This window comes from Giraffa tippelskirchi, chromosome 5 (genome assembly GCF_054371585.1).
Source record: "Giraffa tippelskirchi isolate mGirTip1 chromosome 5, T2T-mGirTip1v1.2.pri, whole genome shotgun sequence".
Classification (NCBI taxonomy): domain Eukaryota; kingdom Metazoa; phylum Chordata; class Mammalia; order Artiodactyla; family Giraffidae; genus Giraffa; species Giraffa tippelskirchi.
In genome coordinates, this window is record NC_137279.1 from 189,960,535 (window position 1) to 189,974,046 (window position 13,512).

Below are 13,512 nucleotides of genomic sequence, written 5' to 3' on the forward strand. Positions count from 1 at the left end.
CCATGATGATGTATTACTTTTATAATAATAATTTAAAATATGACTTAACTGAAGGATACATTGCTGGTGTGAAGTCTGTGCTAGAAGGAATATCGACAGTTGATGGGAGGCGGGGTGGTATTTGTAGAGATGGTTTCCTACCAAGAGTGTTGGAAGGGATGGAATCCAGGATACACATGGAGAGGCCAGCTTTAGAGAGGAGGGAAGGATGGAAGGATGAAGTGGGGTGTGGGAGCAATGCTTTGCATGAAAGAAGGTTGGTGAAAGCTCTGGCTACTCTGGTGGGGTGCTCTCAACTCTTTTCATTCAATGAAGTGGGGCTGGTGCTTTAGGAGAAGTGCCTAGCCATGGGTGATGACATAACTCAGGGAGGCGGTAAGTGATGGGCGACAGCACTAGGCAGCAGCAGTAAGGTTGACCAGATGGCTGAATTCTAGAATCTCCACATTATTGGCCTAATTATTTCAGAGGTTGCTGTTGACAACAGCAAGACATCGGGCAATGAATTCAAAACACCTCCTATCACAGTGCTAACTAGACTGCAAGTCTAGTTCTGAAGTTCTGGAGAGCCAAGGTAAAAGCAATCACAAGTTTCTAAAGTCATAATCTTATAAGGGCTCAGATAGGGTTGGACAGACATTTACCCCTTAAAGATTTCCTCCACCTTCATGTCCTGAGATTACAAGGTGCAGCCAAGGGGCATTGCCAAGCTTCCCCAGCACCCTGGCATCTCCCCTCTGCTCTCTGTGTTCATGTTGACATCGTGCCCTTGCTTTCCTGGCAGGTGGAGAATAACTTGCAGGACCCAGAGAGTAAATACTCCCTTAAATTTTGCACCCTGGGTGCCTCACTCACCGACCAGAGACTCAGCCCTGATCACACAGTGATCTGAATGTAAGGCGTAATGGAAATAGCAAAATGAGTTCCTTTCTTCTTAGTCTTCACAAACGTAACTATGGATTCAGTTTGGGAAGGAATTAAGGTTTATTCTACATGAAGAGATTTTATATTTTCACCCCTGGAATAGGATAGATAGATGGATACATAGATAGGTAGATTAATAGATAGACGGGCTTCCGGTGGCTCAGGGGCAAAGATTCCACCTCCCAATATGGGAGACACAAGTTGGGAAGATCTCCTGGATAAGGAAATGGCAACCCACTACAGTATTCTTGCCTGGGGAATCCCATGGACAGAGCAGCCTGTTGGGCCACAGTCCATGGGGTTGCAAAGATTCGAACGCAACTTAGTGACTGAACAATAGCAACAATGACAAAAATTGATAGGTAGATGATAGACAAAAGATAGATTTATCTGGAAAGCAGAGAAGAAAGTCAGAGGCCAAAAGACCAATCAGGAGGACGCACCTGTTGGCAGCACCTGTTAGTAGCAGCTGGAGGCACATCTGTGCAAGGTGTGGACTAGTCCGGGGGATTTGCGGAAAAGGTGACTGATCTGATCAATATCAACCACCTTCCCACACCCACCGCACCCCCACATCAGCATCGCCTCCATCACCATCAGATGTGTGTACACTATTCAGCTTTGGTGACTCACTGCAGCTCACCCACCTGCCACACTGTGACCACGGAGGCCATGCTTCTGACCTGGGCAGGACAACAGCTCCACACAGCTGGCCATCTGAGATCCAGGGACGCAGGAATAGCACTGTGAAAGGCAGGTCCCTGGAGGAGCCTGCGCGTGCCCTAATTCCGCCGCTCCGCCTCACGGAAGGCAAATGGATGGCTTATGCGGTTAAGGAGAAAGCTCATCCGAGCCCCATCAAAGAGCCGTGTGCTGTCATCGGCCTCTCAGCAGGTGAGGGCTCACATGGGAAGCAGATGTGTCTGCAGAGTCCGCCCGTGTGACTTACTGGACGTGACAGCACAAATACAATTCCACATCTGGTGGAGTTAAGGAGAAACACTGGCCGTCACATAGCCATGTGCGTGCTTTCTGGAGGAGCATAAAAGAGGCACATACATTGTTCTCAAACAGGAACAATAAACTTTGGGGCTTCCACAAGTTTAGTAATTTGTGCGGGCTGCCTCGGCTGTCGTCTCAGTCAGTAAGAGGTGAGATCTCAATTTCTCCAACCGTACTGATAAGTAGAGCAAGACAAAAAAACACTATGTAAAATTATTAAAAGTAAGAAATTATTTCAATTTTATATATAACTTAATGTCTGTTTTATATATTCCCAGTTCCCACCACAAAGAGGCTCAGAAAACCGCCGGAAATGCTGGTTCCCACCCCAGGGCTGTGTTGCTACATGTCTGTGTCCAGTGTCGCCATGAGCAAAGTCTGTTGCTCATCCCTCTACCTTTAAGCCATCCCTGCTACGAGAGTTCCCACTCACAGGCCAGCTGCACCCTACACTCATCTCTGAAGCCTGAGAGATCACCGCGACAAACACAGGGCAGGGACAAGCTGCAAGTTCATGCATCCGGATCTTAGCAGAGGTGCTCTCTGGATGATGGGATTAAACTTGCTTTGTATTCTTTTTCTCTCTCTCTGTCAAAGCTTTCACGTATTTCTGATCCGGACAGGACAATAGGTCCACACACCTGGCTATTTGACATCCAGGATGCTTTCAAAGCTAGACGATGTAGTAAAATCCAGAGACATCACTTTGCGGACAAAGGTCTGCATAATCAAAATTATCATTTTTCTAGTAGTCATATACAGATGTGAGAGTTGGACCATAAAGAAGGCTGAGCACTGAAAACTTGGTGCTTTTGAACTGTGGTGTTAGAGAAGACTCTTGAGAGTCCCTTGGACTGCAAGGAGATCCAACCAGTCCATCCTAAAGGAAATAGACTCTGAATATTCATGGAAGGACTGATGCTGAAGCTCCGATACTTTGGCTCTCTGATACGAAGAGCCAACTCACTGGAAAAGATTGAGGGCAGGAGGAGAAGGGGTGACAGAGGATGAGATGGTTGGATGGCATCACTGACTCCATGGACATGAGTTTGAGCAAACTCTGGGAGATAGTGAAGGACAGGGAAGCCTGGCATGCTGCAGTCCATGGGGTCACAAAGAGTTGGACATGACTTAGTGACTGAACAATAACAAATGCTTTCAAATATTTCCAAAATTTTCAGATTCTCTGTTTAGTTTTTGTTTCTGGTGGTTTGTTGTTGTTGTTGTTGTAATTTTTGAAGAAGAGAAGAGAATTCATGCTTTCTAGCCCACTTGGCCTGAGATGAGGTCTTTGCACCAGACCACAAGGGCTACATATCCAGCACTGCAAAGGTTAGCCTAAGTCTGGCCCCATGTCTGGACCCCGTCTCTCTGTGTCCGCAGATTCCCAGTGGCAGCGTGGAAAAGCATCTGCTGTAGAGAGCGGAGTTGTGGTCACACACCTGTACCTGCTGGCGTGTGGTTGAAGCCCCATGCTAAGAATATCCAGGTGGGAGAGGCCTTCTTCCTAAAGTTTTCTTCCTGGAAAAACACTTGCAGGTGTTTGGAGACCAGCTGCAGAAATATCAGCAAAGCTGCAGGCACTTTCTTGTGGGCCTTTGTTACCAAGAAGTAACACGTAGTCGTGGGTGGAGTGCCTGGTGAAAGCACATCGGCCAAGGTGATGTCTGAGCGCGGGATCTTCCTGGCTTGAGAAGTGCAGACCCTGTTGCCCAAGGCCTCTGTCACTGCTTTCTTTGTTCCATTAAATACATAATTGCTGATTTTGTGAACAGGACCTAAGAGGCCAGCACCATGGCTGCTAAACCACTTTTCAAACTTCCCAAGGAGCCTTTATTCTCAGGCGACCAGTGTCATTTGATCCCACCCAGCCCAGCTTTTCATTTTTAATCCCTCTTGTTTACAGTGAATTTAATCTCTGTCGTATTTAGGGTTTAGCTGGACAAATCCTATCCTCCCCCGGTCAGGCCATGTGACCACATCAGTTAGGCCCATGACAGGGGCTTTAAATGTGTCTATCTCTGGAAAGAACAAACAGTCTCAAAGCTTTCAACCTTCTCCCATAAAGAGTCTTTAAAAGGACCTCAGAGACTGGAGTGATAGGGACCACCCTGGTAAGGGTAAACCAGGTTTTGAAATGGAAAATTAGTCAATTTTTCGATACAGTGTGTGCCCATGAAAAGACTCAGACTGGTTTTACAATGGTTTTGTACTTTAAAAAGCGAGAGAAATTCAAGCCATATGGCTCGGGGTTAGTATTCAGACCCCCAGGCTCTCAAGCCCTCTGTCCCGTCTTGGGAACATGCAGGTTGGTGCACGTTTGGGGCCAGGCCGTAAACACTGTCTAGGATACTTGGGGTGATTTGTGTGGGTAGAAGCCCCCTAGAATGCATCACCACAGCTGATTTTTCTTTTTCCTGCTGGAAATTGGTATTGGTTCGGGGAACAAATAAATAATGCAATTCTCACTAAAGGCTCCAGAGTGGAGCCCAGCAGGAAGGGGACAGAATTCACACACACACAGCTCATCACCTACAGATAGATAGACAAGGACCTCCTTGGCTTTACTGGTCTAAAAGCAAAGCTGGTTTTACTTTGTAACTTGAATTTAACTCAACCCAAGACCTTTTTTAAAAAAAGATTGAGGTAGAATATATACAACATAAAATTTAATATTGTAACCTTTCTATCGTCTTTCTTTTTTAAAAAAATTATTTTAACTGGAGGATAATTGCTTTAAAATATTGTGTGGGTTTCTGCCATATATCCATATGAGGACATAGCCAGTGGGAATTTTCTGTATGAGGCAGGGAGCTCAAACCTTGCCCTCCGTGACAATCTAGAGGGGTGGGATGGGGTGGAAGGGAGTTTTAGGAGGGAGTTTCAAGAGGCAGGGGACATATGCATGCCTACGGTTGCAACCATTTTTAACTGTACAGATCAGTGGTATTAAGTGCATTAACAGTGTCTTGCAACCATCACCACCACCCGTCTCCAGGATCTGTTCATCTTCCCCAACAGAGACTCTGTCCCCATGAAGCCCTAACTCCCCATCCATATTCCCCAGTCCCCGGCAACCACCATCTACTTCCTGTCTCCATGAGCTTGACTTTTCTAGGAACCTCATAGAAGTGGAATCACATAGTATTTCATTCCTTTTAAAGGCTGAGTAATATCCCACTGCATAGATGGACAACTTTTTTTTTATCCTTTTATCCATTGATGGGCACGGAGATTGCTTCTGCCTTCCGGCTATTTTAACAATGCTACTTATGAATAAGGATGTGTCAATATCTGTTTAAATCCCTGCTTTCACTTCTCTGGGGTATATACCCAGAAGTAGATTGCAGGGTCACATGGTAATTCTATGCTTAGGCTTTTGAGAACACTCCATACAGGCTCCATCATTTCACACTTCCACCAACAGTGCACAAGGGTTCCAATTTCTCCATGTCCTCCTCAACACTTTTAATTTTGTGTGTGTGGGTCTGTATTTTTCTTTAAACTAATAGCCATCCTAATAGGTATGGAGTGGCATTTCATTGTTGTTGTAAAGTGCATTTCCCTAAAGTTCAGCGATTTTGAACATCTTTTTATGTGCTTATCAGCCAAGTGTGCATTTTCTTTGGAGAATATTCAAATATTCAATATTCGCCCGTTCTTAAATTGGCTTGGTTGTTTCTGTTGCTGCTGTTGAATTGTAGGAGTTTTGGGTATCTTCTGGACATAACCCTTATCGGATTTGTGATCTGCTAACATTTTCTCCTGTTTTAAGGTCTGCCTTTTCGCTCTGTAAATGGTGCCCTTTGATGACGACCCACTGAATTATAATCGACCTGTTCATCCCTCCGCTAGTGTCCATGTGGGGTGCACGAAGTTACGGCTCAGGGTGTAAGGAAACAGGGAACCAGATCCCTGGCTGCTGGAGCAGGGAAGCAGAAAGTTTTCAGAATGAGACATCAGGCCTCTCAAGACAGTAAAAGGGAACTGTTGTTCTTTAGTCACTAAGGCCTGTCCGATTCTTTTGCGACCCCGTGGACTGTGGCCTGCCAGGCTCCTCTGTCCATTGGATTCTCCAGGTAAGAATACTGGAGTGGGTTGCCATTTCCTCCTCCAGGGGATCTTCCTGACCCAGGGATCAAACCTGAGTCTCCTGCATTGCAGACAGGTTCTTTACCAACTGAGCTTTCAGGGAAGCCCAATAGATGGGAAGTTGGGGGCAAATGCTGGCATTATTGTCAACACTCCTAGGTTTCTGGGCTGCCTCTTGACCAGGCTGGGAGGCAGAGACTCGCCCTCAGCACCTTGGAAGCCCAGCGCCCACCACCAGCACCTCGTCTCGCTCCGTCAGTCAATGAACGGAGGGAGCAGGGTGTCATGTGACCAGATGACCATGGCACATGCGGTCAGCAGGCCCCGTAGGCCTGTGACCTTGGATCTGGCCATTAAATCTGGGGTTTCTTGTTGCAGTGTGTCCTCTGAGGCCATTTAATACCCACATAGAAATTGGAAGCCCTGAAGGTCATGGGTTACACATGAAAGAATCTCTGTGTCTGTGGGGGGAAACCTGAATCTTTGCATTAAGTAATGCCTTCCAGACAGCTCCTGCCCTGCGTGCCCTCCTTCACAGGAGACCCCAAGGTTAACCTTCTGGCCCATCGCATCCCTGCCTCTGGTCTGTGGTGACTGGCATGAAGCTGACCTTTGGAGTCAAATCTGCTGCCCTGTGGGTCTGACCCACCCACTGAGCAGCCCGGTTTGGAGACACAGGCATCTTCTCTCTCCTTTGGCTGGTACTCTTGGCCATGCTCAGAGCTGACCTCTGGCTCTGAGCTGAAGGTCTGGAATCCAGAAATCACCCCCTTCCCACCCCAACTCCTTCTCTCCTCTGGGACTGGGGTTTGTCAACAACACAAAAATGCTTATGAGTCCAGATTTGAATGTTGATGTGTATGTGTGTGTGCTCAGTCATGTCCGACTCTTTGCTGTACCATGGACTGTAGCCCACCGGGCTCCTCTGTCCATGGGATTTCCCAGGCATGATTACTGGAGTGGGTTGCCATTTCCTACTCCAAGGGATCTTCCTGACCTAGGGATCCAGGTCTCCTGCATTGGCAGGAGGGTTCTTTACCACTAGCACTGCCAATATTGACATAGAAATTTTTTCCGTTGATTCTGCACCATGTTACAAGCTAATGGATTTTGCCTCAGTGTCTCTGGTCTGCGTAGATTTTTCTTACATTGTGGCAGTAACAAGGCACTTAATCAAGAACGGGCAGTGGTCGTGCTGTAGGCGGTGACCGACACCAAAGTCCCCTGAGTGTCTCGGGCTGGGAGATGACTCCTGTTGCCCTTTAGAGACAAATGACAAGAGTCAGGATACTGACTTCAGGAGGAGGGGACCCAGGCCTCTTCCAGAGCCTGTCCTCCCAGTGGAAGCCAAACGTGGTCCAAGCTCCCCACTCACTCTGGACAGGCTTCCCACTCCCACTTCCTACTTCACCTCCCATCTGCATGAGGCCCTGGGGTTTCTCTCTGCAAGACCCAAAAGCTTTCTTTGGCCTCCTCGAGGCCATCTTCTTCCACCAGTCCCTAGCATGAGAAATGTTTTGTTTTGTATTTCGGGAGGTGTGGCTTTTAAGGTAACTTTTTTAATCCTAGATGAATAGATGCTGGTACCTTGTAGAGGGCAGAGGCAGAAAGAGCAGCTTCCCGGGAAGGAAGGGCCTTGATCTGGACACGGAGGACCAGAGGCGAGGCCGAGAGGATGTGGAGGGGCTTCTGAGTGCTTCGTCAACTGAACGGAGTGTTTGGGGAAGGGCTACCCTGGCAGATCCCGAGAGCTATGTCAGCAGTGGTGGGTCAGTTCAGTTCAGTTCAGTTCAGTCGCTCAGTCACGTCTCTTGGTGACTCCATGGACTGCAGCATGCCAGGCTTCCCTGTCCATCACTGACTCCTAGAGTTTACTCAAACTCATCTCCATGGAGTCGGTGATGCCATCCAACCATCTCATCCTCTGTCATCCCCTTTTCTTTCCACCTTCAATCTTTCCCAGCATCGGGGTCTTTTCAAACGAGTCATCTCTTTGCGTTATGTGGCCAAAGTATTGAAGTTTCATCTTCAACATCAGTCCTTCCAATGAACACTCAGGACTGATCTCAGGGATGGTGGTGGGCAGCATGAAATAAGGATGTCAGGAAGGGACCTAAAGTCTGAAATGAATACAATAGTCAGACATGGAAGAAACCTAAATGTCTGGCAACAGATGAATAGATAATGAAGATGTGGTACATATACACAATGGAATAATACTAGGCCATAAAAACAAATGAAATTAGGTCATTTGCAGAGATGTAGATGGACCTTCGGAGAAGGAAATGGCAACCCACTCCAGTATTCTTGCCTGGAGAATCCCAGGGACAGAGGAGCCTGGTGGGCTGCCATCTATGGGATCACACAGAGTTGGACACGACTGAAGCGACTTAGCAGCAGCAGCAGCAGCAGATGGACCTACAGTCTGTCTTACAGAGTGAAGTAAGCCAGACAAAGAAGAGCAAATATCATGTATTAATGTATATATTGTTGTTGTTCAGTCTCTAAGTTGTGTCTGACTCTTTGTGACTCCATGGATTGTAGCCCGCCAGGCTGCTCTGTCCATGGGATTCTCCAGGCAAGAATACTGGAGTGAGTTGCCATTTTCCCCTCCAGGGGATCTTCCCGACCCAGAGATCGAACCTGCATCTCTTGTGGCCCCTGCATGGCAGGGAGATTCTTTACCACTGAGCCACCAGGGAAGCCCTTTGATGAACCTATTTTCAGGGCAGGGGTAGAGACGCAGACATAGAAAATGGACTAATGAACACGTTGTGGTGGGAGAGGAGAGTGGGACGGATGGGGAGAGCAGCATTGACCGCCATGTGTAAGATAGATGCTGATGGGAAACTGCTGGACAGGGAGCTCAGTTCAGTGCTCCGTGATGACCTAGAGGGGTGGGATGGGGTGGGAGAGAGGCTCATATATGTATACATGTAGCTGGCTAATGTTGTTATACAGTGGAAACTAACACAACACTATAAAGCAACTATACCCCAATCAAGTCAAGTCTGCAGTGTGTCCCTTGGGTAAAGAATAGTTCCTGTAGGAGTGACCTGATGGGGCAGGGGCTCAAACCACGAAATGTGGGGACAGGGGTTGAGGGGCAGGAAATCAGAAAGAGGGGGCAGCGAGAAGCCTGGAAGTCCAGCCCAAGGGTTTCTACCTGGGTGTCTGCATTTTCAGGACTTTCTGGGGTCCTTTCCTTAGGGCGGTGGGGGCCAGGAGGGCAGGAGTCCTATTCGTCCTGATATCACATGTGCCAAGCCCAAGCTGCACACAAGGCAAATGCCAGGATGTGGGTGTGGACACAAGGCAGGGTGTGGGGTGGAAGGGCAGGGGGCACAGTGGGAGGAGAGGCCTGGACTGAGGGAACTGGGGTCTTTGGGGGATGACCCCATGTTCTCACTCTGGATGTTTCCAGGAACAGTGTCCCAGGCAACCTTCCTGACGATCATTCCTGGGAGAACTGGAAGGAGACGGGGACATCAGAAGCTTTACAATGGAGCGCCCCAGCAGATGATGTTCAGGTGTCAGCCAGATTGAAGGCAAATTAGTGATTACCATCTGCACTGAGGAAACTGGGGCATTGGGAGGGGCCCCCAATGCCCCTGCCATTTGGGTGGTTCACTGCAATGCTCTCCAAGGCAGTTACAAAGTCAGAGACACTGTCCCCATCAGTGGCTCATGCTCTGGACCCCGGACAAACCAGATGCCCTTTGGTTGGAGGATACAAACCCTGTCCTCCTGGGTGTGTTGACCCTCAGGGGTGGCCCAGGCATGCCAAGCTGGATGGGGGGGTGAGAGTTTCAGAAGATGAGTCTCTATGGGGACAGAGGTGCAAGGAGGAGGGCTTCTCTGGTGGCTCCGACAGTAAAAGCATCTGCCTACAATGCGAGAGACCTGGATTCGATCCCCGGGTTGGGAAGATCCGCTGGAGAAGGAAATGGCAACCCACTCCAGTATTCTTGCCTGGAGAATCCCATGGACGGAGGAGCCTGGTGGGCTACAGTCCATGGGGTCGCAAAGAGTCGGACACGACCGAACAACTTCACTTCACTTCACACAAGACTTGGAAAGAAGCCCTGGGTCTGTCTGAAAGCATTCTGCTGGGGTCTGGGTCTAGAAGTTCAGGTGTAAGTGAGGAAGGTCCGGAGCCTCCGCTTCCCGGGCCTTGGGTCCATAAAGACTTGTGGCCCTGAGGACAAGTCAAACAGCCCCCGAAGATGCTGCGTGGGCAGAGGGAAACCAGGAGGCTCTCCTCTGATTGTCCTCCCCAGCTGCCGGGATGCTATCCGGCCAGTAGAGAAACTTCCTCCTGGTGTGAAGGATGTGTGTGGTGTGTGCGTCACTGTCACCATCAGCACGTCCCTTAGCTCTGCTCCAGGTGGACGTGAGTCCTCCCCTGATTCCTGTAGCACTCGGGACACCCAGCTCTGTGCCCTGGACATCACGCTGGTCACCTCAATCGTGACCATCAGGAGTACATTTCCTGGCTTGAAGCCTCCTGTGAGCACACTGCCCAGGGGCAGAGGCTGAAATGATCACAGATTTACTTATTCATTTTTTTTTTCTTTTACGGACTGAAACCTCAGGCTTGGACACACATGTCCAGCTCGCCGTTTGGTTGGTTTGCAAGCTCACGTCCCAGGAATGCCCTCCTCGTGGCCCTTTCAAGAACAGCTGGCTCTGGTCTGCTTGTGCCAGAATGGTCCTGAGCTTCTTTCAAGACTTGTTTCAGGTTCCAGGAGTCTCCGCCTCCACTGCTGACCCTGTCCCTCTGTCTGCCCAGTGCCTGCGGTTCTGTGATGTCTCCCTGGGCTGCTGTAACAGAGTGCTGCAACTTGGGAGCCTAAAGCATCAGAAACACGTCCTCTCCAGCTCTGCAGGCCATGAGTTCCACATCAAGGTGTTGGCAGGCGGGGCTGCACTCTGCCCAGAGGCTCCGGGGGAGGGTCCTTCCTTGCATCTTCCAGCTCCTGACGGCTCCTTGTACTCCTGGGCTTGTGGCTGCATCCCTCCAGCCTCTGCCTCAGCTTCATGAGGCCCTGCCCACCCTCTGTGTCTGTATGTTCGCTTTGTTTGCTTGTTTTTTCCTTACTCTTCTTTCTCTGCCTCTTATAAAGAGGCTGTTACTGCTGCTAAGTCGCTTCAGTAGTGTCCGACCCTGTGCGACCCCATAGACGGCAGCCCACCAGGCTCCCCCATCCCTGGGATTCTCCAGGCGAGAATACTGGAGTGGGTTGCCATTTCCTTCTCCAGTGCATGAAAGGGAAAAGTGAAAGTGAAGTTGCTCAGTCGTGTTCGACTCTTAGCAACCCCATGGGCGGCAGCCCACCAGGCTCCTCCATCCATGGGATTTTCCAGGCAAGAGTACTGGAGTGGGGTGCCATTGCCTTCTCCGCCTATAAAGAGGAGGACCACCCTAATCCAGGGTGATGTAATGGAAGGAAAGTAACTAAGTTACTTCAACAAAGATCCTTATTCCGGATCAAGTCACTCCCCAAGCTTCCAGGTGGAAGCAATGCGACCTCTGCAGGTCCTCTGTAGCTGCTTTCCTTTTTGCATCTGAACAAGCAGGAGACTCAACCCTCAGGAGAAATGGACTGGAATTTGAACCTGTGTCTACTGTCTCAGGACACACTGCTGATCTACCAGGAGGAGGGAGAGGAAGTCACCCGACAGCTCTGGGTTTTATCCTAAAAGCTTTTGTGGGATCCCTTAGATCGAAAGTGGAAAATTCCTGAGAAGTTTGCTGGCTGAGCTTGGGAACAGTGCCCACCCTCTGGTGAAATCACCTTGGCTGGGGTCCCCTCACTTGTACCCATGGGGATGGGAGGGGCAGGTAGAAAGGTGTTTGCTGGAGTCAGGGAGATGACCTGGGGTCCTTGAAGGTGGATAGTGTGGACAGGGGTTGGGCAGAGTCCCTTTCCAGGTGCGGAGGAAACTTGGTGTCTGTTCAAGGCCAGTTAGAGTCAAGAGATTAGCATGCATAGCTGATGAGATTAGTATGCATGGCTGCTTGCAAGGGAGAAAGTCAGAGATGAGTCAGCAGCCCAAACAAAGGACCCTTAGAAAGAGACCAAAGAGACCCTGATGCTTTCTAGAGCTGCCTTGATAATTCTGAAATGACTGCAGGGAAAAAGCAGGGCCCAGACCGCCTGCAGTTGGACAGGGTTTTGTTCATGTTGCTCGATCTCGACACCACTAACCATTCCCACACGTGTGAGGACAGGAACGGGGTGGGAGTACACGTGGACACTGTGTCCAGCCCCAGATGGACAGGCTTCCGGTGGAGGGCTGGGACAGCGCTTTCACCTTCAAAGAACCCAGCGTCCTTCTCCAAGGGCTGCCCGCCAACACTCATCCTCGAATCTGCTCACTAGTCCGTTCCCTGGACAAACCTCTCCTTGTCACCCCAGCCTGCGGCCACCTGGAGGGTGAGGGCAGTCTGCCGGTGAGTGCACCCTGACCAGTGCTTGCTCTCTCTTCATCTGGTTCCCTGAGGGCCCCCGCTGGGGCACAAGGCTGCCCCAGTAGAGCCAAACCCATCCTTCTTGAAACAGCTGTGATTGATGACATCCCACTGGATGGCATTGTCCCCAGTTGAGGCTTACCCTTTCTTGTTTACATCAAAACCCATGGCTTTGCTTCATAAATCTGGAGTTTGGTAGTGATGGAAGGGGAAGACTTGGTTCTAATTCATGTGTTTGCAACTTGTGATGTTGTAGAACTATATTCTATTGTATCAGGGAGTGAAAATGGAAAACTCATCTCCATATTTTCCTAATTTGGGATGAAATATAAGCTCACTGAAGCTGTTTGGAGAATACAGGAAAGTGTAAAAAGAAAATGAAAATCACTTGTAGAATCATAGTTAATCACTATTAACATTTTGATGCATTTTCTCCAGGACTTCATTCTTCAAGGAGTAATTTAGAGCAGGACTGGTTGAAGTCAACTGTGCATATGAATTGCCTAGAGATTGTGTGGAAGTTCAGTTTATGAATCAGAAGATTTAGGGTGAACCTGGGCTCTCACATGTCTGAGTTTCAGTCATAGATGTTCCTGGTCTAGGAAACTCACTGTTGCATAGGGAGGAAGAGTGCTCAGACTTTATAATCCAGAAGTGCTGGTGAGCAGATTATGTGACCTTTCTTAGCCTCAGTTTTCTCATCTGTAAAATGAGGGCAGCATCTACCTTATAGAGACTTTGGGCTTCCCAAGTGGCTCAGTGGTAAAGAATCCACCTGCCAGTGCAGGAGATGTGGGTTTGATCCCTGGGTCAGAAAGATCCCCTGCAGAAGGAAATGGCAACAGACTCCAGTATTTTTGCCTGGGAAATCCCATGGACACAGGAGCCTGGCATGCTGCAGCTCATGGTGTCACAAAGAGTTGGACACAACTTCTTGATAAAACAACAACAAAGAATAAATGAGACAAAGTGTGCCATGGTTCCCTGTTGCCTGGACACATAGCAAGTGCTCAATAAAT

The 13,512-nt window shown here is 49.1% G+C and overlaps 1 long non-coding RNA gene across 1 annotated transcript in view; it reads right to left on the reverse strand.

Moving 5' to 3' along the window:
* The window catches only part of LOC145506446 (uncharacterized), a 51,887-nt gene that overhangs the window by 23,001 nt on the left and 15,374 nt on the right, over positions 1 to 13,512 (reverse strand). The window lies entirely within an intron of this gene.